Source organism: Oryctolagus cuniculus, chromosome 9, assembly GCF_964237555.1.
Source record: "Oryctolagus cuniculus chromosome 9, mOryCun1.1, whole genome shotgun sequence".
NCBI lineage: Eukaryota > Metazoa > Chordata > Mammalia > Lagomorpha > Leporidae > Oryctolagus > Oryctolagus cuniculus.
The window spans coordinates 63463978-63488646 of NC_091440.1; the positions used below are offsets into that span (position 1 = coordinate 63463978).

General features: G+C 46.9%; 1 long non-coding RNA gene across 1 annotated transcript in view; it reads left to right on the forward strand.

Annotated features, from left to right (window-relative positions):
- LOC138843794 (uncharacterized) overlaps window positions 1-24669 on the forward strand; it is a 159010-nt gene that overhangs the window by 128966 nt on the left and 5375 nt on the right. Inside the window, exon 2 of the long non-coding RNA XR_011378788.1 lies at window positions 24195-24444. This is a non-coding gene — a long non-coding RNA (uncharacterized lncRNA). The remainder of the gene's footprint in view (window positions 1-24194; window positions 24445-24669) is intronic.

The following is a 24669-nucleotide window of genomic DNA, read 5'->3' on the forward strand; positions in this document are numbered from 1 at the left end:
AAAACAAGGCAGTTTTATTGAACAATAGTCAGAATCATTTTTCTATTAAGTTCAGGGATTCAACATCCCCTCTCTTTCATTAATGGTAATTAATGCTCTGAAAGCACCAGTTAACACCTGAAAAACCCAACTCACCACTGACAGCAGAGCTTTGGCAGGAAGAGAAGGTCCACAGGATGCAGCCCTCTCTGGGCTTATCTACAGCCAATGAGGGCATGGGTGGTCAGAGTGGGCACAATAGCTACTTGGTTTGCTCTAATTAGGCATAAAACATCTGGTTCCAAGTAATAAACACTGATGAAGACTGAGGTGCTGGGAAATCTAAAACCCAAGTGGCTGCTGAAATCCTAAAGGAGAAGAGACTTGTGCTGGCTTCAAAGGAGAAATGGGCCCTGGATAAGCATATTCTATGCATAAGTCGTGATAAGAGAAAAAGTCCAGAGTGCACTGGGAATGATGAACAGACTATACTAGTAGAAGAGAAGATTTTTTGGTGGGGCTACAGTCAAGACATATAGGAGATATTAAAACCAAATGATAGGAGCTTTGGAAGATTCCAAAATAAGAACAGAAAGACAGGGAACTCCTTGAGCTCTCCTGCATCACGTGCCACATTGTATGCATGAGGCTTAGCATAGTGGAAGGCACGTAATCATTGCTCAATATTTGTTGAGTGAATGAACATCAATATATTTTGAAAAGGGTGTTGCCAAACCCAAGCTGAATTTAAGATAGGAAAGTAGGACCTCAATATGAGAATGCACTGGAAGATGCAGAGCTAGAACGACTTGATTCCAAGGAGGGGGCTACCAAACTGATTCAGATGCAAGAGTCAGTGTGGGATGTTGGGAAGAGTAAGTGAAGAGGAGCCACCTAAGAGCCATTAAGACTTTCCCTAGGGGAAGTCGGCATGTGGTGCAGCGGGTAAAGTTGCCACCTGCGGCACTGACATCCCATGTGGGCACTGTTTCAAGTCTTGGCTGTTCTACTTCCAATACAGCTCCCTGCTAATGAGCCTGGGAAAGCAGTGGAAGATGGCCCAAGTGCTTGGGCCCCTGCACTCACGTGGGAGAGCTGGAAGAGATTGCCAGCTCCTGGCTTTTGATTGGCCCAGCTCTAGCCATTGCTGCCATTTGGGGAGTGAACCAGAGGATGGAAGATCTCTGTCTCTCTCTCTCTCTTTCTGTAACTCTGCCCTTCAAATAAATAAATTAATTTAAAAGAAGACTTTCTCTAGGGGCTAGCTGTTTGGCCTAGCAGTTAAAACATCAATTAAGATACCTCCATCTCACATCACAGTATCTGGGTTTGAACCCCAGGCCCAGTTCCCAGTTCCTGATTTCAGATTTCTGTTAATACAGACTCTATGAGACAACACTGATGGCTTAAGCACAGTTTCTTTTCTTTTCTTTTTTCTTTTTTTTTTTTTTTTTTGGTCAGGCAGAGTGGACAGTGAGAGAGAGAGAGACAGAGAGAAAGGTCTTCCTTTGCCGTTGGTTCACCCTCCAATGGCCGCTGCGGCTGGTGTATCACGCTGATCCGAAACCAAGAGCCAGGTGCTTCTCCTGGTCTCCCATGTGGGCGCAGGGCCCAAGGACTTGGGCCATCCTCCACTGCACTCCCGGGCCACAGCAGAGAGCTGGCCTGGAAGAGGGGCAACCGGGACAGAATCTGGCGCCCCAACCAGGACTAGAATCTGGTGTGCCAGCACTGCAGGCAGAGGATTAGCCTATTGAACCGCGGCGCTGGCCACTTAAGTACAGTTTCTGCAACCATGGTGGAGGCCTGGATTGACTTCTTGGCTGTTGGCTTTCACTACTGCAGCCATGCGGAGAGTGAACCAGTGGATAGGAGCTTGCTCTATCTGTTCTGGCTGCTGTCTGTATCTCTCTGTTTTGTACATGTATGTATGTATGTATATATGTGTGTGTGTATATATATATATATATATATATATTTAAATAAGTTTAAATAACAACAAAAAAGACTTTTCCCAAACTGTTCCAGCTGGGAGGATGTCATTTTCATTCATGCAAATCTCCAAGGAAGGAGGCCCACCTCAAGAATAACACTACAATAACCCAGACAGGTCGGCATACTTTGAGTAAAATCCTCAGGCAGCGGTTTAAGCATCACTAACCCCCATTATATTTTCAGTGGAAATGACCACAATTACTCTCCCTGTAATCAAACCTGGTTCTTAGTTTACCCCCTGCCTCCCTTAGACTCAACAACTCTAATTCCCCTAACTGCTTTCAGAGGTCCATTTCACCAACTCTGCTAGTTATTTCTATTTTTCTCCTCTGATTCCTTTCCAACTTCGCTGTCTCTTAAGTCACTTACCTGAGGCTGACGATGAGATTTGCTTCAGTCACACTCATCTGATGGGTCTGCTTTTCCTCTAAGTCATTGGCAAAGGGCACAGCTCAGCTCCAGGAGGGAGTCCTGGCCTTGTGGGCACATCTCAGTTATGCTGCCCATCTTGCTAATCAAAGACTCAGACTGTCCTTGCCTGGAGGACCCTTTGCCCCCACAGAAATCAATGAGAAGCCCATCTCCACATAGGGTCTGGTGTCACCTCCTGGGGGAACTCACCATCCTCTGCCTCTTTATCTGATTCTCTAAGCCTCCCTATGTTTGCCTCAGCCAAAGTCCCTGCTGGCAGCCACAGCGCGTAATTGATGGCCTTAAGGGATATCAAAGTGCTGTTGAGAAAAACCACAACTCAACAGCCACGCAGGTGCTTCCTGCAGCAGGGAGGTGGGGGGAAGTGTCTTTAGAAAGCCCTAAGTAGAGCTGAGTAGGGATGTCAACTTGACAAATGACTCCTGAGAAATGGCCCCGTTGTTCTCTGGTGTGTGATTCATCCAAGGCTGCGCTGGGGTGGGAGGCAGGGCACAGCCAGGAGTCCCACAGATGGTCACTTGGGGCCGCCCTTCAGCCTGGCTCTCAGCTCTCAGACGAGATAAGAAAGCAGTTGTGTTGATTCTTGCGAGCTAGGTCACTTTGACCTTGTTTTCTGGTGGTTTTGTTGAGTGAAATCTGTGCTAATTTGGTTTGTGCTGCATTCACTGAAGGATGGGAACTGGAAGGCGGAGGCAGGGAAATCTCTAAGTATCCAAAGGCCTCTTTCTCTTTAGCATTACCTTCTGGTGCTTCTTGCAAACTGTAGTGAAGACCATGGACTTCTAGGCCGACGCTGTGGCTCAATGGGCTAATCCTCTGCCTGCGGCGCCAGCACTCCGGGTTCTAGTCCCGGTCGGGGCGCCGGATTCTGTCCCAGTTGCCCCTCTTCCAGGCCAGCTCTCTGCTGTGGCCCGGGAGTGCAGTGGAGGATGGCCCAAGTCCTTGGGCCCTGCACCCACATGGGAGACCAGGATAAGTACCTGGCTCCTGGCTTCGGATCAGCACAGTGCACTGACCGTGTGCCGGTCGCAGCGCACCAGCTGCAGCGGCCATTGCGGGGTGAACCAACGGCAAAGGAAGACCTTTCTCTCTGTCTCTCTCTCACGGTCCACTCTGCCTGTCAAAAAAAAAAAGACCATGGACTCCTGAGAGCAGAGAGACCCCTCTCATCTCCCAATTCCCAACTCTTCAAAGAATTGGTTTTATTCATTTCTTTTAAATGTATTTATTTATGTATTTAAGAGTCAGAGACAGAGAGTTCCCATCCACTGGTTCACTCCTCAGACGCCTGCAAGAGGGAGTGGGCTAAAGCTGGGGGCCAGGAATGCAACCTAGGTCTCCCAAGTGAGTGGCAAGAAACAAATTACTTGAGCTATCACTACTGCCTCTCAGGCTCTGCATTAGCAGGAACCTGGCATCAGGAGCCAGAACCAGGAACTGAGTTGAAAGCCAAAGTGACTTGTGGGCGCCCTAAACAACGTTTTAACTGATAAGTCCATTGGCCTTCCCAGAACTGGCTTATTTGAATCCTTGCCAAATGTTGAATGAATACGTGAAATGATCCTAAGACCAAGACTCATGACAGCTAGTTTCTAGTCTTCGTCACTGTGACCTTGATCAGGTGCTCAAGGCCTTGATGCCTCTGTCTATTAAAATAGGAAAGCAAGCTTTCAGATCCTACACTCAGAGCACGAGATTCAGAGGGACTGCAAAGGCTTGTTGGGGTTTGCACCTAGATCAGCAGAGATAGAGGAGAGGGGATCAGAAATGAGGGATCAGAAATGGTTTTGTGCATCAGCAGCAGGGATAAGTAAGAGTTTGTTTAAAACCCAAGTAAACAGTGTATAATATGATCTCAATTAGTAAGTAGGCCTGCAGAAGCTTTCCAATGACACTAGCTGTGTTTGTCAATAGTGAATGGCTGGCTGTCATGCAGGCTTGGGTCTCCATGTGTCACAAACATAGTACAGTTAGCCTCCTTGAGTGCATTGAGTCTTCTTCATCCGGGTGTTCCAGCCACCAAACTATGACAAGTACATCAATTCTTTGGCTTATGGTGACTTTTGGCAGGCAACAGCATAACAAATGCATTGTCAGGAAATAATTGTCCAACCAGCAGAAGCTATTTTGAATGTGTGAATCCTGTGCAGGTGTCTCTGCGTGGGGTAGGGAGTGTGGGTTGTGATGAAGTCCTGGGAGTGTGCTAAGGAGACCAGTCAATGTGTCCATACACAGAGCCCATTTCTCAAAGCAGATATCATCTGACTAACTTTCCCATGCTGGTGGATGTGCTCTGTGTTGTAAACGCCCCTGGTCTCCATCAATGGCAGCTTTGTTAGTATGGACAGAAAGCAAGACAAATTTGTTATGGATGCCTGACTGTGCTCCCTCCACTGAGCTGAAATGGTTGCAAACCTGAGACTGAAGGGTTGTGTGAAATTGTTTATTTTATGAAAAGGCATTTTAGCCATGGGAATTAATGGTCAGAAAAGTTTTAACAATCCCAGTTTTCCCTCTAGCAATCATTTTAGGTTCTTACATACAGATCACTGATGCCGCTGACTCCCACGGCTCTTAGTGCTGGAAACGTCAGCCAGTTAGGATTCCCACTTGCCCTTCGTGTTCGTCTGCCTTTGTGTAAAGCATCTAGTGACCCTTGTACCTTGGCTTGGCTTATGCAGGGCTCATGCTAGAGGCTTTGTTTCTTTTTTTATTATCAGTATTACCATCTCTTCTCTATTATTTTCTATTTATTTTTAGAAAGCTTTCATTTAATAAATATAAATTTCATAGGTACAGCTTTTGCCCTTTTTTGCCCTCCTACCCCTACTCCCGTCCCACCTCCTACTCCCTCTCCCGTCCCATTCTTCATTAAGATTCATTTCTAATTATCTTTATATACAGAAAATCAACTCTATACTAAGTAAAGATGTCAACAGTTTGCACCCACACAGACACACAAAGTATAAAGTACTGTTTGAAGACAAGTTTTACCATTAATTCTCATAGTACAACTCACTAAGGACAGATGGGGAGCAAGTGCACAGTGATTTCTGTTATTGATTTAACAATTGACACTCTTATTTATGACGTCAGTGATCACCCGAGGCTCTTGTCATGAGCTGCCACGGCTATAGAAGCCTTTTGGGTGTGCAAACTCCGTCATTATTTAGACTGGGATATAACAAAGTGGAAGTTCTCTCCTCCCTTCAGAGAAAGGTAAGGGGCTTTGTCATCTGTGGATCCTTGCCAGAGGCCGACATCCTCCAGGGGATGATCAGACCCTCCCACTGCAGACTTGAGGCAAATCAAAGGGAAAAGAGATCCTTTTACCCTAAGAGAGCAACAGCTGCTTATACCTGCTTGTGCACACACCACACCCGCACACACCATTTGGGTTCAAGGTGAATAACTATTTGACATTTACCTTTTCTAAAACAAAGATTTAGAAACCACAAAGACCTGGTTTTGATTCCTGACTCAATTACTTATTAGCTTGTGGGTCTGAGTAAATTAACTAACCTTTCTGAGTCTTGGTTTTCTTGCTCATAAAAATGAGAAAAACGAAAGGGCCAAAGCATAGTATTGTTGAAGTATTCACAGAAATAACACATATAAAGCACTCAACTCAATGCCTGGAATATTCTCCGTGCCCAAGAAAGGAACAAGAATCATAATGACAGCAATAATAATTTTTCTCTTTCCTGAAAAGGAGTTTCTTCCCCTTAGCACTCTCTAGAATCAGAGGTGGTTCCGTGTAGGTTTTCCATAGGGTTCACTATGAGGCAGAGGTACAATGTAAGATATAAGCTATCAGGATATTTTGTTAGAAGAATTTCTGGAAGAGAGACCATCTGCAGTGGTTTGAGTGTGAGGGGACCTGACAGCTTGCCTTCTCATTTTCAAGACTAAGACATGGAACCCAAAGACCCTGAACACTTGACTATGGCTCCAAATACTTACTCTTAGGGTCAATACCTAAGACTCATTATGATGAATGTTGGTCTTGGGATCTGTTCACTTTATCTTTTGGACATTTGGCAAGCATTTAAATAAGCCTGCTCTTTAAGGATCTGGGAATAAGAAAAGAAGCCCATGTGTATTCTTTGTTGCTAGGATTGCAAGAAGCACTGGGAGTACAGCAAAGGGAGAGAGGCCAATGGCGCCTAGAGAGAGATTCTCCCCCCTGTTCCCATCCTCCACTGAATGCAGCACAAACCAAATCAACACACATCCAGGAGATGCAAAGCTGCCTGCGGTGTGCGCAGAAAGCCTAAGTCAAGGGGTCCACACTGAGAGCTGGACTCAGGCCTGCTTCCCTCTGAGTTCTGCCTATCCTTCTGATTAAAACTCAAGTGATTTTTGCTCTGGTAGGTAGAACAAGTTTTAATTAGCAAGGTACCTATTGTCTCATCCTCTTAAAACACCCTCTCATGCATATGCACATGAGGTGTAGCAAGGGGGCAAGCTTCAACATCCATTACTATGTGCTCATAGTGTAAAATCAATTTACTAAAACAAACACCACCTTTCCCACCATTTCAGTGGTGTGAATTTTCCAGCCAGGTGCTTCTGGAAATATTGATGTCGTGCTCAACATGTCATTTGCAGTTTGGGAGTCCCCTTCCTCCACCCAAGAGTAAGCTGCACGGGCACAGGGCCTGTGATAGGCTTGCTCACCACTGTACCCCTCAGTGCCTAGAACAATGTCGAAACATAGCCAATCAGTACTTATTGAAAGAATAAATGGACCAAGTATGAACAACAGAGACAAAAAACAATCTAGTATTACAGTCTGAGCAAGTCATTTACCTTCTCTGTACCCAGTTTCCTCATCTTGAAAATGATGCAAAATCATTGCATGAGTGTTAGCTTGACGATGGCAATATCTTTAAAATGGTGCTAGCCAATGTTAGCTATTTTGGAGTCTCATAACAATTGCACTCTTTCTACATCCTCAGAGAGGGATGGCAGATATTCAGAAATTGAACAGATACACCTAAAGTTATTTCACTCAGATGATCATATTAGAAAAGCCCAGACTTTTTGGCTGTAGTTGTTGTTTGCTTGTTGAATGGTTTGATTCCCTTCAGTAAGAGGTCAGATGTAGGTAAGGGGCTTGGTTTTATTCCCACTATTTTATATGAAGTGCAATTTTGATATTCAAACTCGCCTGTGATACCAACAGAGCTGTATTATACTTGGACAATTTTCCAGGTTGGTCCTCTTCCTACAGTGGGCTATGCAACCTCCTAGGAAGCCTGAGGAATCCCTGGTAGCAAGCCTCTTCACAGGAAAAGAATACATTTCTGGATGGTGAGCTGGCCAAGCCAACCTCCTCAGACTGGGAATCCTACCATCTCTAACATTCATGCCAGGTCACGGATAAGGCCCGCCCCCCACCCAAAGACTTCAGCTCAATTAAAAACAAAGTGTGACACTCTGATCCCAATTTAAAAAACACAGCAACAACTATCAAAATATGTGAATATCTTGTATCCAAAATGTGGAAATAATTCACCAAGTCATGAAATATGGGATAAGGGCATGTGGCATCATATTTACCAAAAAGAGAAATTAAGAATTAGTTAAAAACCAGAAATGGCTCCTGGATCAAGTTTGGATAAAAAAGCACACCCACCTGAATTTCTTGATTAAAAGGCAATACATTGAGAAAACAGTGATTTTCCACATCCTACTGTTGAATATTGATCTAGCCTAGGGCATTGCAGTAGTAGCAACAAATATTTGCACACAGAGCAGAAGAAATAGCATGGATTCTGTAGTATGAAAGACTTAAATTCAAATTCCAAAAGTGTGGTCCCTAACAACTAGTGTAGGCCATCTGAACAGCAAATTCTTCCTCTGGAAAATGGGGATAAGGATAGCAACCCAACCATGTGGTTATGAAAATTGTGGATAATATCTGTAGAGGCTGGCGCCATGGTGCAGCGGGTTAACGCCCTGGCCTGAAGCGCCGGTACCCCATAAGGGCGTCGGTTCTAGTCCCAGTTGCTCCTCGTCCAATCCTGCTCTCTGCTATGGCCTGGGAAAGCAGTGGAAGATGACCCAAGTCCTTGGGCCCCTGCACCTGCGTAGGAGACCTGGAGGAGGCTCCTGGCTCCTGGCTTCAGATTGGCGCAGCTCTGGCCATTGCAGTCACCTGGGGATTGAACCATTGGATGGAAGACCTCTCTCTCTCTCTCTCTCTCTCTCTCTCTGCCTCTCCTTCTCTCTGTGCAACTCTGACTTTCAAATAAAATAAATAAATCTTTAAAAAAATAAAAGAATAAAACGATAATATCTGTAAGCTTCCAGCAGTTTCCTAGTCCATAAATGGTGCTTCATAACAGATCATGACAAAGATGGTGCTGAGATGGTAATGGTCATGGTGATGGTCATCTTCCCTATTCAAAAAACACATTGTCTCAGTGAGTAGCTAGCACTGCAGGTAAGAGGCCCACGTCCCACACTGAAGTACCCGGGTTTAATTCCCAGTTCCTGACCCCAGCTTCCTGCTGATGCAGATCTGGGAAGGCAGCAGCAATGGCTCAGGTTCCTTCCACCCACTCTAGGCGACGTGGTTGAGTCTTCAGCTCCCTGCTCCAGCCCCATCTCAGTCCTAGCCTCAGCAGGCATTTGGGAAGTAGACTGGCTAATGAGAGCTCTCTTTCTCTGCGTATCCTTCTCTTAAATAAAAAAATAGAAATTTTAAGAACTACCTTCTCAGTGTGACTGAGCACTGAGTTATTACTTGTGGAAGCTTAAGGTATCAAGATTTCACATTCTATCAGATCAATTTTTTCAAGGGACCCATCTGTAGAAATTAAATTTGTTACATTCATTTAACCACAACTTTTAGTGATCCAAACTGAACATTCCCATATAAAATAGGGTTTTTCTTTCCCACACACACACACACACACAGGCTTACCCCAGCAATTCACTTCTCATTTTGCTTTGGGACAGAGCCAATTCGTAAAAGGTTTCAGCGTGTGTTTATTGCCTCTTTGTTCTCAAGAATTTTCTGGGGCCTCCTGGCAGCTCTTTGGTCTGCAGCGAGCAGCAAAACCCTCCAGGATTGCAAGGCCCAGACAAATCCCAGGCTCTGACCATTGCCCAGGGCTGACATGGAACAGCTGGAAGTCTCTTGCCTCCCACACCAAACTCCTGCCCAGAACTCTGAGCACACAAAGCACAGGAGCATTTGGCCCCCTGGGGCTTGTTTTTACTGCAGTTGTTTGGGAGTCAGCTGTGCTGCTTCTTACCAGGCCCCTCCACATGACTCTATCCCTTGACATTTGCCTGACCTAAGGATGGGCTGTGTGTGTGTGCGCGTGCACACGTGCAGCCCATCACACCTGGTCTGCAAGAGTGATACCACTGGTTGTAGACACTGCGGATCCCCTTGTTCTGGGAGGCCCCTGCTGCTTTTCCAAATAGGTTACCTGAACATACATTACTGGAGGCACCCGTCCGAACCATTTAGCCATCTTAAATATTTAGCCTAGGCTGGGCCACCCCTACCCAACCTTCTGTATACTCTGCTGTTACCATACCACCAAAACAATGCTATGTCAAACATATTAAAAGACAACACAATTCAGTGGTCAAGAGCACTACCTTTGGCCCTCAATGGACCAAGTTCCAACACTGGCTTTGTCTTTTGGGGCAGTTCTTTGACCTTGAACCAAGTATATAATCTCTCTTTGTCTCAGTTTCTCACATGTGAAGTGTGGATATTAATACCTATCAACACTTCATGGCACTGTTGTGCAGATCCAATGTGATGGAGAGAGGGAAGGGTGTGGGAAACGTTGAGTGTCAAGAAGTGGTAGAATCTGGACATCAAATTGTGGCTGGCTCAGCTCTCCCTGTGTACACTCAGCAGCTTAAGGGAGCTCCCTCAAGAGGTTTAAGCAGAAGGAGAGTGACTTAAGAAGGGTTTCTGTGGGCACTGTTATGTGGTGTGAGAATGGAGGGATTGAGTAATCAAATTATAAAACAAACATTTTAAGTGCCCGGCATGGTTGAGGCACAAGTCTATAGAAACGGAAAGGCCTGGGTCATGGTCCTTAAGCTGCACATCAGGATATGGTGGAGTGCAGATGATGAACCAGATATTGGCAATGCTGGGGGTGATGGGCTCTATGGGGCTCTGGCAGAGAGATCATAATGTGACTTAGGCACTGGTGAAGGTTTCCCAGACAGGGTGAAGGGTTTTGAAGAGTGAGTAGGGGCTGACCCAGAAGAGAAACTGAGGAAGGGAATTCCAGACAAAGTGACTAGGCAAAGGCAAGCAAACAGGAAAGAAAATGTCATGTTTGGAGAGTTGTAAACAATTCAATGTGGTTGGACCACAATGGGGAGAAATTTGTCTGGAAAGATAGGGGTGTAAGAACATCCATTCTATTGCTATAATGATTTGGCTAAAGCTGTCTCAAACCCCAGTGAGATGATCAGCCTGGCCACGTCACCCACCCTCATAGGCCTCCAACCCCAACCACTGAGGCGGGAGAATAGCACTGGGCACAAGGTCTAGTCTTAATGTCAAGTAGATGCTTCTCAGCTGTTATTTAGACAAATGTCTTTTTTAAACTTTTTATTAATATAAAAATGTATTTCATGTAGACAAATGACTTCTTAAAGCTCAGTTTCTTCATCTATAAGATGGAATTGGTGTGGTGGGAATGGTCTTCCTTTTAAAAGAAGAGTGTCATGCAAATCTGTTTTTCATCATTGACTGGTAGAAATTATTTGGATGCATTATTTGAATAAAGTGTTCCTTCAGCACACCCTTCAAGAAGATCACACAAAGCAAGTAACTCTTAAGAAATCAACTTGACTTTTCACACTTGGTAATGAACATATTGAAGGAATTGTTTTGCAATTTCCTCCTGACCCAACTTGATTTCTCTTTCTCACCATCTGCTACCTGCAGGATGAGGAGCTATCAAACCTAAACTATTGCTTCTGCCTTGGAGAGGGGATCTCACATTACAGCTCAGAACGAAGAAATATTAACACATATGAAAGTACTTAAGTTCCTCCCAGCTATTCTCCTCAGCCTTCTCCCCACTAAAAAGAAAAAAAAAAAATACAACTGAAAACTATTAGGCACTCAAGTGAAGAGCGACAGATCTATTGAGTAATCTGACCCATCGGCCAGAGCAGTCTGACACACGTGGCTTCTTGGCCATTGTTGTCCTAGAAAGACGTTTTCTGTAGTCTATCCACAGTGAAATGATCTTAGCACTCAGTGTGATCACCGCACCCTCCCAAATCATAGCCAGACCTCCTGAGGCCTTCGCCAGGCAGCGTTTCCTCCACTCTGCCTGAAAATTGCCCTTCAGAGAGTTTTCAAGGCTTTGAACAAGCTGCATATAGACACTGAAATTCTTCACAGAAGGAAACCGAGCCATCATCTGTATATGAGCATGTTTAAGACTCAGAGGATGTCCTTGGGGGGGGGGGGGCGGGAGGGGGAGGGGTGGGGACATGCACTGTCCTTATTTATGGCCTGAAATCCTGGAGCTTCTTTCTCCAAGGCAACCTCAGGAATGCAGCACACACAGTCTGCAAAGAATCCTGCTAAGTGTGTGTGGTGGTAGAGAGAGATAAGTTAGGCTGCAGGCAAATATTTACATCTACTAGTACCTGGATACATACAAGCAGTGTTCAAAAAGTTTGGAAACGTGTACTGTCTTCTAATTCTGTTTATCCACATGCTTTTTGTATGTAACTGTAGTATATAAGGGTACTTCAAAAAGTTCATGGAAAAAAAAGAATTAAAAGATAAGTTGATTTTGAAGCAGAGTCTTGAACAAATCTATGCATAATGTCCATTTTCTTTGAATCCTATGAAGACTCCACATGTGTGTGGATTTCAAAAAATGTTTGTGCCAAAATAAACTTATCTTTTAATTCTATTTTCCATGAACTCTTTAAAGTGACCTCATATTTATAGCAAAATCCAACTGACCCCACAGGAGGTGACTGGAGTCCCACCCTAAAACTCTTCCCTCCAGCAATATACAATAAGAAAAAATTTCACATGAGAAAGTGAAAGGCCTAGGAATAAAATGCCTTTTGAAACCCAAATTAATCCAAAGAGGTTGTTTTACTTCCTATTCCTCAAACTTTCTCACACAGTTGAGTGGTTGTTTCCTGACTCAAGACTGTCTGCCCTACTCTCATTTAACAAATTTACTAAAATCTACCCAGCCCTGGGAACCCAGCATCATAAAAACAATGGCACAATCTTTGTAAAGCAGACTCAGCCTGCCCAGAAGGGGAAAATGCAAGGGAAAGAAATAATTCCAACTAAACTACTATAAGAACAATAGTGTGTCCAGTGTGTTTTCTTCCACTGAATGTTCTCTGGCTTTGGTGTCAGTGGGGCTGGCCCTAGACTCACATCTTGTATAATGTGCACCCTTGGAGTGTGGGGATGTTGGTGGAAAGAAAAGCAAGACCCTGGGATCCATGTCTAGGTCAGTGGAGGAAAACCAGGGGCATCTCCCACGGGCTGTGATGTGGTTGTCCGGTGGAACGAATGTATCTAGAATGGAGCTGTGAGCAAGATCTGACGGTGAGAACACAAACTGTCATAGGAGAAGACCTCCTAGACACAGCCTTGGGAGTGCCCAGAAATGGAGACTTGAACCAGTTTCACCTGGTTCTTAACAAGTAGTTAACACCCTAGGTGACATTTAGGTGTTAGTGATTTTTAGGAAAGTTTTTGTATTTCATCCAAGTGCTTTCAGTAACTGTGACCTCACTTTGTGTTTCCCTAAGCCCTGAGTTGCTCTCAGACAAAACCCATTGCTGTTACTCTACCACGGTCCCAGGGAATGCAGGTAGAGCCGTCAGGTGGAAGAGCGTCCCAGCAGGCTGGTAAGAACTCAAGCCTCTCTCCTCTGGCTGCTGTCCTGCTTCTCTGCCCTACCTGCTGCAACATGTGGGCTGTGCCGGACCTGTGCCAGGGCCCGCCTCCCTTCCTCCCACTCCCTGAAATTCAGGGTGTGACCCGCAGCAGGCACTGTTGACAGACTCCCTAAGTCAGCTCTCCTTCCTTCTGCCTGTTGTTTCCCACCACAGAGGACAGAGCTGGGTGGCCCACTTCCCCTCGCAACTAAGCAAGGGCAGATCACCCCATTGGGGCCCATCGAGGGTAAGCAGAAGACACCTGCGTGCAGCTCCTAGCACACATTCTGGTCTCTTGAGAACGAGAGATGGTCTTGACTGGTGCAACCCTGCCATTCCCCATCTTCCTGCCTCGAATGTGCATGGTGCACTGCCACCTTACCACCAAGGAGGGATGCAAGATTGGGTCTTGTGCCCTTAACCACCATTGTACTGCCTCCTTTTAATCCCTGTTTTGACCCACGGATGACAACCAGCAGAAAGATATCAAATGGCTAGGCAGTGAAGAAGAGTGAAGAGCTCATTGGGTCCGGCACCTGAACATAGATGTGAGCTCCCGTGCCTGCTCTGTACTGGCTCCGTGGCCTTCCATCAGTGAGCCAGCCTCTCTGAGTCTCACCTTCTTCACTTGTGATCAACAGCCAGGGAAAGCTCCAACGTCTCTCTGAATATTCAGATTCCATTGTTAGGATTCTGGAATATGGCCATACTCTAGCACTCCTAGTAAAGTCACCAAATTCCATATTCAGCCCAGCTGTATCTAACAACAACCGAGATCCTGTGGGTACAGCAGCTGGTGACACAAAGTGGCTGCACAACACCTTCCTGATGCAATGTGAATGCAGGAGTCCCCCCATCTTCCATCTTCTGGAAGGTTAAGGGAAGTTCCCTCAATCGCTGGAACGATCCTCTAGTGTGGGGAGTGACATTCCAAAGACGGTCAGGTTCCTATTCCCACCACAAGTCACTGCTGAGCCCTGGTTTTTCTATAAAATTGGGATAACATTTATTTTTTTTTTTTAATTTTTTTGACAGGCAGAGTGGACAGTGAGAGAGAGAGAGAGAAAGGTCCTCCCTTTTGCTGTTGGTTCACCCTCCAGTGGCCGCCACGCTGCGGCCAGCGCACCGCGCTGATCCGATGACAGGAGCCAGGTGCTTCTCCTGGTCTCCCATGCGGGTGCAGGGCCCAAGCACTTGGGCCATCCTCCACTGCACTCCCTGGCCACAGCAGAGAGCTGGCCTGGAAGAGGGGCAACCGGGACAGAATCCGGCGCCCCGACCGGGACCAGAACCCAGTGTGCCGGCGCCACAGGTGGAGGATTAGCCTAGTGAGCCGCGGCGCAGGCCGGGATAACATTTTAAATCTCCTATCTCCTGATTCCATCGGAGGCTTTTGTGTAACATGGAATCAGGTATGAGAGAATCCCTTTTACAATGGTTAATTCATTTTTAATCAGGGTCAGCAAACAATTGCCTCTCTGCCTGCTCTTTAAAACCATCCACATGCTAGTCCTCATATGCGGTGAGGTGGTCCCAGGCCAGTCAGCCCTCAAACTAAATTTTCTGGCTCATTTTTGGGGGTTCTCATCCTTCACCTAATGGGAGAACAAGTCCTTTTTGTAATACTCAGTTTTGTATATTATGGGCGAGATCCACAGTCGGCAAAACAGTAACAGAAGGGCGAGGGAACGATGCAGAGCAGTTTGTCTTCTCGGAGCACGGTTGTCACACACCTGTACACCCCCATCCTGTGTCCCACTTCACAGGTTCTGGTGAACTCCCATTAAAATATAAAAATGCTGCCGGCACCACAGCTCACTAGGCTAATCCTCTGCCTTGCGGCGCCGGCACACCGGGTTCTAGTCCTGGTCGGGGCGCCAGATTCTGTCCCGGTTGCCCCTCTTCCAGGCCAGCTCTCTGCTGTGGCCAGGGAGTGCAGTGGAGGATGGCCCAAGTGCTTGGGCCCTGCACCCCATGGGAGACCAGGATAAGTACCTGGCTCCTGCCATCGGATCAGCACAGTGCACCGGCCACAGCGGCCATTGGAGGGTGAACCAACGGCAAAAGAAAGACCTTTCTCTCTGTCTCTCTCTCTCACTGTCTACTCTGCCTGTCAAAAAAGAAAAAATATATATATATAAATGCTGTTGTGTCCTTAGAAAAGGGCTTAGCAGCTGGCTTTCAATTCATCTGTTTCTTTCCGTGGAATGGGTATCAATGCAGGTGTTCAGATCTGGATTCGTGGTTCCTTAAGAAATATCACATCCAAAACTCAAACTGAAGTTGCTTTACCTCGGGAGAGCCAGCAGAGCGGGGAGTCAGTTTTCCAGCCTATTCCTTCCCTCTCTCCGGCTTCCGGGATCCCGCACCAAAGGATGCTTAGGCCCTGAGACCCATGGAGCCCTTCACGTTTTGGCCCCGCTGCCTGCATCCATCCAGCTGGAACCATTTGACACAGCTTGTGCTATTCGGAAGCCAAAGGAGAGGTGGGCATTTCCATCCAGGAAATACTGCTTGTCTCATGTATTTCCACTAGAAAAGCTGCACTCCAGGGAAACTATCAGAACCATTGTACACTGCTCTTCTCCTTCTCCTCCTTCTTCTCCTCCCCCAACTCTTCTCCTCCCCCCCCCCACTTCTCCCCCTCCTCCTCCTCCTTCTAATATGAGAGGCAGAGAGGTCTCTCATCTGCTGGTTCATTCCCCAAATTCCTGAGAGCTGGGAACTCAATCCAAGCCTCCCACTTGGGTGGCAGGAAACCAGCTCCTTGCATCATCACCTGCTGCCTCCCGGGGTGTGCATTAGCAGGAGGCCAGCACTGGGAGCCCATGGGGACTGGAACTCGAGCGCCGTGAAGTGGGATGCAGGGGACCCACGCGATCATGGCACCAGACACCCAGCCCTCGTGCTACTGCTCTCTAAGAGTGATCTTGCTGACGTCTCCCCACCCGGAAGATCGTTCCTGTGGTGTCCAGCTGCAAAGCCCATGCAGAGAAGGGCACAGATGACAGCAGCAAGTTCTGGGAGTGGGGAGCAGGGGCGGGGCTGTGGCTCAGTAGCTGGGGATCCCCCTTCCCAAATTAATGAGGAGACAGTGTGCGCATCATCCTTGGTCGGCCAACCCTACTGCCATTTCCGGTGCCCTTCTCCCGTTCACACAGAATTGCAATTTTAATGAGGAAAGTAACCACGGCTGTCTCACTCACTACTAGGGACACAATGTTTGTGCCCTCCCCAAAGTGTGTACACTGAAACTTTAAACTCTAAAGCTGGGAGTTTTGGGAAGTGATTAGATCCTGTGATCAAAGTCCTCCTCGGTAGGATTCGTGCCCGAGAGGTGCCTGGCATTTCCAGCTGCGAGGATACAGGGAGAAAGTGCCATCTGTGAAGGAGACAATGGACACCCTCTAATCACTCAGCCTTTAGAGCTTGCCCTTCTCAGCCTCCTGTCCCGGCAAGAACTTCCTGTTGATTGATTCCCCAGTGTGAGGTACTTTGTTATAGCATCCTGAACAGACTCAGAGAGAAATATGAGAGGGGCCGGCATTGTGGAGTAGCAGGTATAGCTGCCACCTGTGACGCTGGCATCCCATATGGGCACTGGTTCTTGTCCTGGCTGCTCCACTGCCAGTCCAGCTCCCTATTAATGAGCCTGGGAAAGCAGTGGAGGGTGGCCCAAGTGCTTGGGCCCCTGCACGCATGTGGGAGACCCAGAAGCTTCTTCTGGGTCCTGGCTTCAGCCTAGCCCAACATTGTCCGTTGCAGCCATTTGGGGAGTGAACCAGCAGATGGAAGACCTCTCTCTCTCTGTCTCTTCCCCAACCCATTCCATTAACTCAATCTTTCAAATAAATAAATCTTTAAAAAATAATAACAACAATTAAAAAAAGAAATAAGAAAAATTCCTTGAGAGCTTCAAGGAAGATTTATATTTCTGAAAAAAAAAAAATCTAGACTCTACTTAAATGATATTTTGCCTTTTCTCCTTCCCATAAGCTTAGGATGCTTGTGCAATGACTGGAACTGTGGCAGCCACCTTAAGACCATGAAGCATGAGAAGCAGTAGCCATCAACAAAGGGTATCAATGAAGGGTGGATAAAGCCTGGAAAGATAACCCAGTCATTGAATAAACTGGGACTACTAATCTCCAGACTTTCTCTTAAGCAAAAAACAAATACAATTACAAGTTCACTTAGTCATCATCCTTATTCTTAAGTGAAACAGAAGATAACCTTGAAGGGAAGAAGCCACAGTTCAGCCTGTCTAGATCTCCTTGTCAGAAAAAAAAAAAAGCTCTTGTATCTGCAGTCTCACGACACAGCCCGTACCTCACTTGGCCTGGCGTTCCCAAGGATGGTTGCCGACATAGCTCTCTTCTTCCCCTTTGCCATCACCATCGCCCCTCCCCCAGGCTGCTGGGGGCAAGCTATCTGAAGGAAGCAAGTTTGTCAGAATCGTTTTTATACTCACCCCCTCCCCGCCTGCTGTAGATGACTCATTACACTATTTCTGTCCTGAACTGTCATGCCCATTACAAAGCCACACATGTGCGCACACACACGCAGGTGCACACATCCATACATAGAACTGTAGGTGTTTATTGAACCCGAAACACCAGCCAGTGGGCCATGGTAATTGAATCCTCATTCAAGGTCTAAATAGGCCAGAAGGAAGAGAGGGAGAGGAAGGGAACACAGAAAGACTGAGTGCAAGCAGCTGAGAAGCAGAGAAGGGAGGAAGAGAGAGAGAGAGAGAGCAAAACCAACCAGCAGGGCGCTCGAGGGCTTGACACGCGTGAGATTTATGTGCTAATATAGCAAGCAGCCTGCCATAATTAGTTTCTGTACAAACCGCATCTTCTAGCTCAGATTCAATTAAATCATACGGTGTTTATCTGAGAGCTTTCTTGTTCCGTGATGGGAGGGCTGGCAGGGCCCCAACTCAGCCATCCCACCTGTCCTTTGCCTGGCACAGTTTATGTGTCAGTCACATTGTTTCGGGGTGCTGGGGCAGTTCAGGGATGAATGGGCGAGTGTTTGTGCTAACAGATACAGAGAGATGGCACATGAGGCAGCTAGGGCCTGAATGATGTCATTTTTTCCTGGTTTGAAAGGAAAGCACGTTCTAGAAACAGCTACCAGGGCAATAGTTAAGCCAGTGTTAGACACGAACACTGGTTGTTTTAAAATCTCCCTGCATCAAAGATGATTCTGTCGGATCATACGTGTGGTTCGTCTAAAATCTGCACTCATCAAGGAGGCCAAACTAGAGTGACCGTTTATTATTAAAGCAATTTGTGAGATGATGCTAAAGATTCGTTAGAGAAGAGCCTAACACACAGGGCATCTTATTTAGGAGATTCTGCAATCTGGGGTTTCCTGGTCACGGTCCAGGAGGGTTTTGGTCTGAACACACGTTGTTGGCCGCTCTGCGTCGCCTTTGGAATGAATGAACAGGCCTTCCGAAAGCCCGCAGTGTAAGAGCCGTGAGGGCGGGAGGAGGGGAGCCTGGTCAGAATAAAACACAGAGATTTCTGCACACGAGCGTGCTCAGCTGCAAAGCCAATTTCCTCCTCCTGACGCTGAAATCAATATTAAATTAAATCTGTGCGCTCCCTCTCCCTGGGTAACTTTCCAACCCTTCTTAGCCAGTGGCAAGCCCTCCTCCCTTGTCAAGTCCACTTGGATGGCTCATTTTGTCTGCTGGTTGGTGTTCACAGTGTTGCTCTGCCTCCAGAGTACATATGCCCCCAGGAGAGGGGACAGCTTACACATCAGGTGCTCCCTATTCTGAAGGAGGTAGCAAGAAAATCGTCTTTGAAAGCGAAGATCTGCAGGGAAAATGAGAATGATCCTTTTTAACTTAAACCATGCATCTCCCACTAACTAGCTGTGCCACCTGGGGCCGATCTGTTAAAGGAACATTGGCCATGGGCAGTGTTTGGTCTGAAAGAGGACTCTGAACATGAGAGGGGGCTTCTGTCTTGTTGCTCTTGTGCTAGTGGGTGATGGTTTGCCATTATTTTTCTCATTCACTGAATCCTCTGGCTTAAGTCTTCCGTTATTGAGGTTGCACTTGGGAAGATGGCATGAAACAAGAATTTTTAAAATCCTCCAAGACTAAGCCGGCGCCGTGGCTCAATAGGCTAATCCTCCACCTTGCGGCGCCGGCACACCGGGTTCTAGTCCCGGTTGGGGCGCCGGATTCTGTCCCGGTTGCCCCTCTTCCAGGCCAGCTCTCTGCTATGGCCAGGGAGTGCAGTGGAGGATGGCCCAGGTGCTTGGGCCCTGCACCCCATGGGAGACCAGGAAAAGCACCTGGCTCCTGGCTCCTGCCAGGATCAGCGCGGTGCGCCGGCTGCAGCGGCGGCCATTGGAGGGTGAACCAACGGCAAAAGGAAGACCTTTCTCTCTCTGTCTCTCTCTCACTGTCCACTCTGCCTGTCAAAAAAAAAAAAAAAAAAATCCTCCAAGACTTGATAAATGCAATTTTTTTCTAGTACATTCTCCCCCCCCCCCTTTATAAATCACTGTAGTTCTTTTCTGCTAACCAGTGGCTCTTGCTGTTCCATGATTCTCCTTAAAGCCCAGCTTCTCTTCAAAACATCTCAGGTTTAAGAAGATTTGCAGAAGCAAACAGGAAGCCCACTAAAAAAGATGACATCAGGGCCAGCACTGTGGCTCACTAGATTAATCCTCCACCTGCAGTGCCAGCATCCCACATGGGCACTGGGTTCTAGTTCCAGTTGCTCCTCTTCCAGTCCAGCTCTCTGCTGTGGCCCGGGAAGGCAGTGGAGGATGGCCCAAGTGCTGGGGCCCTGCACCCGCATGGGAGACCTGGAAGAAGCACCTGGCTCCTGGCTTTGGATCGGCGCAGCTCTGGCCATGGCAGCCATTTGGGGGGTAAACCAACAGCATGAAGACTTTTCTCTCTGTCTCTCCTCTTGCTAACTATAGCTGTCAAACATAAATAAATAAATAAATACATACATACATACATAAAAAGATGACATCAACTCACTCTAGCAGAGGTATTTCTTTAGGTTTAAAAGCACACAGCCTTCAGTATCTGAGGGAAAAAGCTAATCTTATTGAACTTTATTATGGTTGGCACCTTAAATTAATCAAGACAACAAATTGTAATGCAGTGGTGATACGTTGTAAGTGAGGAAGCTGGAGTTTGGACAGGTAGAGCAACTTGTCCAAAGAAACCCAGTGACAAGCCAAGACTGAACCCCTGTCAGTGCAACTTCCCACCTGCCATGCTGCTTATCTAGGCAATAAAACGTTCTCCCTACTTCCTTACATATCTCCACCCACGCACGCCACCACCCCTTCCTGTGGTGTGAGCACGGCGTGTGCACCATCCAACAAGAAGCAACAGCTATGAATAGGAGCCGTGGAGTGACCGGCAGGTCTAGGCTGTGGGGTAGCCAGTGTGCTGAACCTCTCAGCAACTGTTGGGTAGATGTTCACCAAGATGGGGAAGGAGAGACTGTCATGTACTAGAGAGAGGATGCACCAGCAGTTACTGTGGAATACTGAAAAGGCATCTTGCTCCATGTGTCCTACGCATTGGCTCCAAAGGGTCTTGGGTTACTTAACAGGCCTTACTTTGTCCCTAAAACCTGTGATACTAAATCAAGAGACCTTCGATCTTTATCCAACTAGAAAGCAAAAAAAAAAAAAAAAAAAAAAAAGGGACTGCTCTAAGAATGTGGCATCTAGCAGAAGAGTCAAGTCTCTGCCTGTTCTCAGCTTGGCTGACACCCAGGTGTCAGTTACACTTGCAGCTTGTCCCGTGTGCCGGCCTCAGCCCTGAACAGGGGCTGGCAGGTGTATATTCCAGCACACCCAGCCCACGGGAGAGGTTGTGTTTACTCATCTCCTGATTCTGCTGTCAGCCATTCCATCCCAGGGGGTGGTGCCGCTGCAGAACGCACAGCCTGTGTGACTGTGTGACCGTGCTCAGTGTCTCAGTGCTGTCTCTGTTTCACAGAGCAGGGAGAAGATCGTCCTACACAGGGCTATCGAGGGGGTGCTTGAGATACCAGATGTGGCCTTCTTAGAACGTCCTAAGTCAAAGCTCGCTGAATGATGACCATTTCTAACGTAATTAATATTGCTTCTGATGAACTTTGGAAAAGCAACCTCCTTTTCTTTTCTTTCTTTTTTTTTTTTTTTTTTAAGATTTAGTTAGTTATTTGAAAGGGGGAGAGAAAAAGAGAGACAGGGTGGGGCAGGGGAGAGTGAGAGAGAGAGAGAGATCTTCCATCTACTGATTCACTCCCCAAATGACCGCACTGGCCAGGGCTGGGCCAGACTGAAGACAAACGACCTCCTTTTCTAATTCTTCCTTAAACTCACCCAGCTCTCACAGGACAGAGAGACGGAGGGGTCAAGACCCTAGGGAGGGGCTGGCACTGTGGCATAGTGGGTTGGGCCTCTGCCTGCAATGCTGGCATGGAGGCCAGCCATGTGGCTGCCAGTTCGAGTCCTGGCTGCTCCATTTCCAACCCAGCTCCCTGCTCATATGCGTAGGACAGCAGAGAAGGATGGCCCAGGTCCTTGGGTCCCACATGCCCATGTGGGAAGCCCAGAAGAAGTTTCTGGCTCCTGGCTCCTAGCTTTGGCCTGGTACAGCCCCAGCTTTTGTGGGGCTAAACACACATATACAGATTGTCGCCAAATTATAATGGTTTGATTACAATTTTTAGACTTCACAATGGTGAAAATGTGATACTCATTCAAGAGAAACCACACCTTGAATTTTTAATTTGGCTCTTCCCCTGTGATAGTGATAAGAGCTATGATGGGCTTTCACAATGCCAGACGGCGGCAGCTCCCAGCAAGCCATGCAATCAGAAGGATGGACAGCCAACCCTGCAGGGTCCTGGGCTGCTACGCTGTGATGTTCAGTAGGTTAGATGTACTAGCATTTCTGATTTATGATATTTTCAACTTATGGTTGGTTTTGTTAGGACATAACCTCATTATAAATCAAGGAGCATCTGTATAATTAGCTTTCTTGATGACAGGTGAGTGTTGTTCTGAACACCAATTTTTGTGCCTCAAGGAAATAGCAAGGCCTTTAAACATGCAATACTTTTGTACCTCAAGGAAATAGCAAGGCCTTTAAACATGCAATACTTTTGCCTCTAATATCATTCAGGGGAGTGCTAAATGATCTCAAATACTGTCTTATTAGATGTTGTTATCTGTTGAATGGGACCAACTACCTCCAGATCTCTGCAGATTGCTTTATTTCACGTATTGAGAGGGATGAGACCCTGAGAAGGGCTTCACACTCGTTATAGGCACGCATCTTTTGGGGCTAACTAATTTACCCAGTGGTGCATGTGCCTTCCCTTGGCTCTAGGCTTGCACCTGTTCAACTCCTCCATGACTTGATGTGCTGGTCTTCTAACCGCTAGACTCAGAAATGTGGGCACTCCTGCAAGTGGAACTGCCTAAGGCAGTTAAACACCTTGCAATCAGTGCCATGGACAGTAAGAAGTTCACATTGTCTGCGTGCTAAACATGAAAGTCCACAGAAATGGAGACAGCCACTATGGTCCACTGTGGGAAGCATCCCAACCAGATGTGGGGAGCCCAGGCACTGCAGGAGGACCCTGATACCGAAGGGTCGGAGGTACTTCTGTGAAGGCACACAACACAGGCACGTATGAAGAAGTGGACACAATATTCTGAGAAGATGGACAGAGACAGGAATAAGCGGAGCTGGGCTGGAGAAGTCCTGTGACCACCCGCCATGGCCACTGCCCAAGCAGGGTCACAGTGTGTCTGCTTAGGGGGTGGTCACATCGTGCTGTGGATACTACTTTAGGTCCTGCTCTACCTACTTAACCAGGCCCTGTTTGGATGCATTGTCTAAATAGTTGTCCCCATGACAACGAACGGAGTTGCAGAACGCCAGAATCAGGAGGCAAACATCCACACTGAAAAACAGACCTGAAATTGGCTCCTGACGGGGCTGCAATGAGAACACGCCAGGCCAGAAAACAATGGCGCGAGTGAGGCGCAGGCCTGCAGAGCAGCTGTTTGCCTCCCAGCCCTTTGCAGGAAAAGTGTGTGACCTTGCTCCTCCACGCGCCACGCAGGGCTGATCACGTTTCCCAACTGGCCTTGGGAGATGGCTTACGTATCCCATTCCCACTGGATGTTTCTTCCTTGCTGTAAACACCAGAAAGACTGCATTGTTGTGTCTCAACAGAGTTGAACACTCCTAAAATTCCCAGTGTTTCGCCACCTTCTTCTCTAAAAGATTCTGCACGGGGAATCCACTACTCCGGTCCTTTTATTTTGGTTTCCAAACCTGCTCTTCTGTTCTGGGAAAGTTTGTTTTGCTTTGTTAATGACTTTGGAGTGGAACATTGCATTCGCTCTGTGAGATTCACTCTCAATTTCTTTCTTCCTCTCTGTAAAATTACTCAATTTGTTGCCCTGGAGACAAGATAAAATTCACAGTTCTCTCATGGCAACACTTTTTTTTTCCCTGTGTGGGTAAAATTGCATGGGATTTTTAAAACTTTAAACACTGAGAAAGCTACCATTTCCTAAATCCAATATTTGATATTTCATCTTCTATTTGCTTAGTCTACAGCCTCGAGGTCAGGTCAAAATTACAATCACACTAAATGGTTCTGGTTGTTTTCCCAGTCCCAGGAATATCTTTTCAGCCAGCCCTTCACCAGGATGTCATTTGCAAAATCCATTAAGATCCATCATGCATTTATCCACTTAGCACATTGTTTTTGAAAACCTACTGTGTGCAGATAGAGGCACTAGATGCTGCATGCCGAAATAAGTAAGGTACCACTTCTTTTCTTGTCCCTTTTCAGGAATTAATAAGATGGAAAAGGAGACTGGCCAAGAAAACAAGGACAACCTAGGGGAGAAATGCTGTGTTGAGAGCACACAGCAGGATCTACCTGGACAGAAGAGGAGAGGGGGAAAGAATGAAGAAAGGAGAGGAAGTCATCGATGTGATCCCACAAGAGATGGATTAAAATGCTGGAGAGGCCCAGAGAACAAGCCGGACTACACTCAACCCCAGCCAAAGGGCTGAGGAGGTTGACAAGCAGGAGGCAGGTGAGTTTTGGTACCCAGGGGGGAGTGCTCAGCTAGATTGGTGAGTGTTACTAGGTCAAGGACTCTGAGTAGGGACTGAGACTAGAAAGAAAGAAAATATGCAGAGACACAGAGGCAGCACAGAGCACGGAGTGTTTGAATCGTCACCTACAGCGATGAGACATTTAGCAAACGATGCCCATCTGGCAAGGCTCATCACACTCCCCCATAAGGCTGGGGGCATTG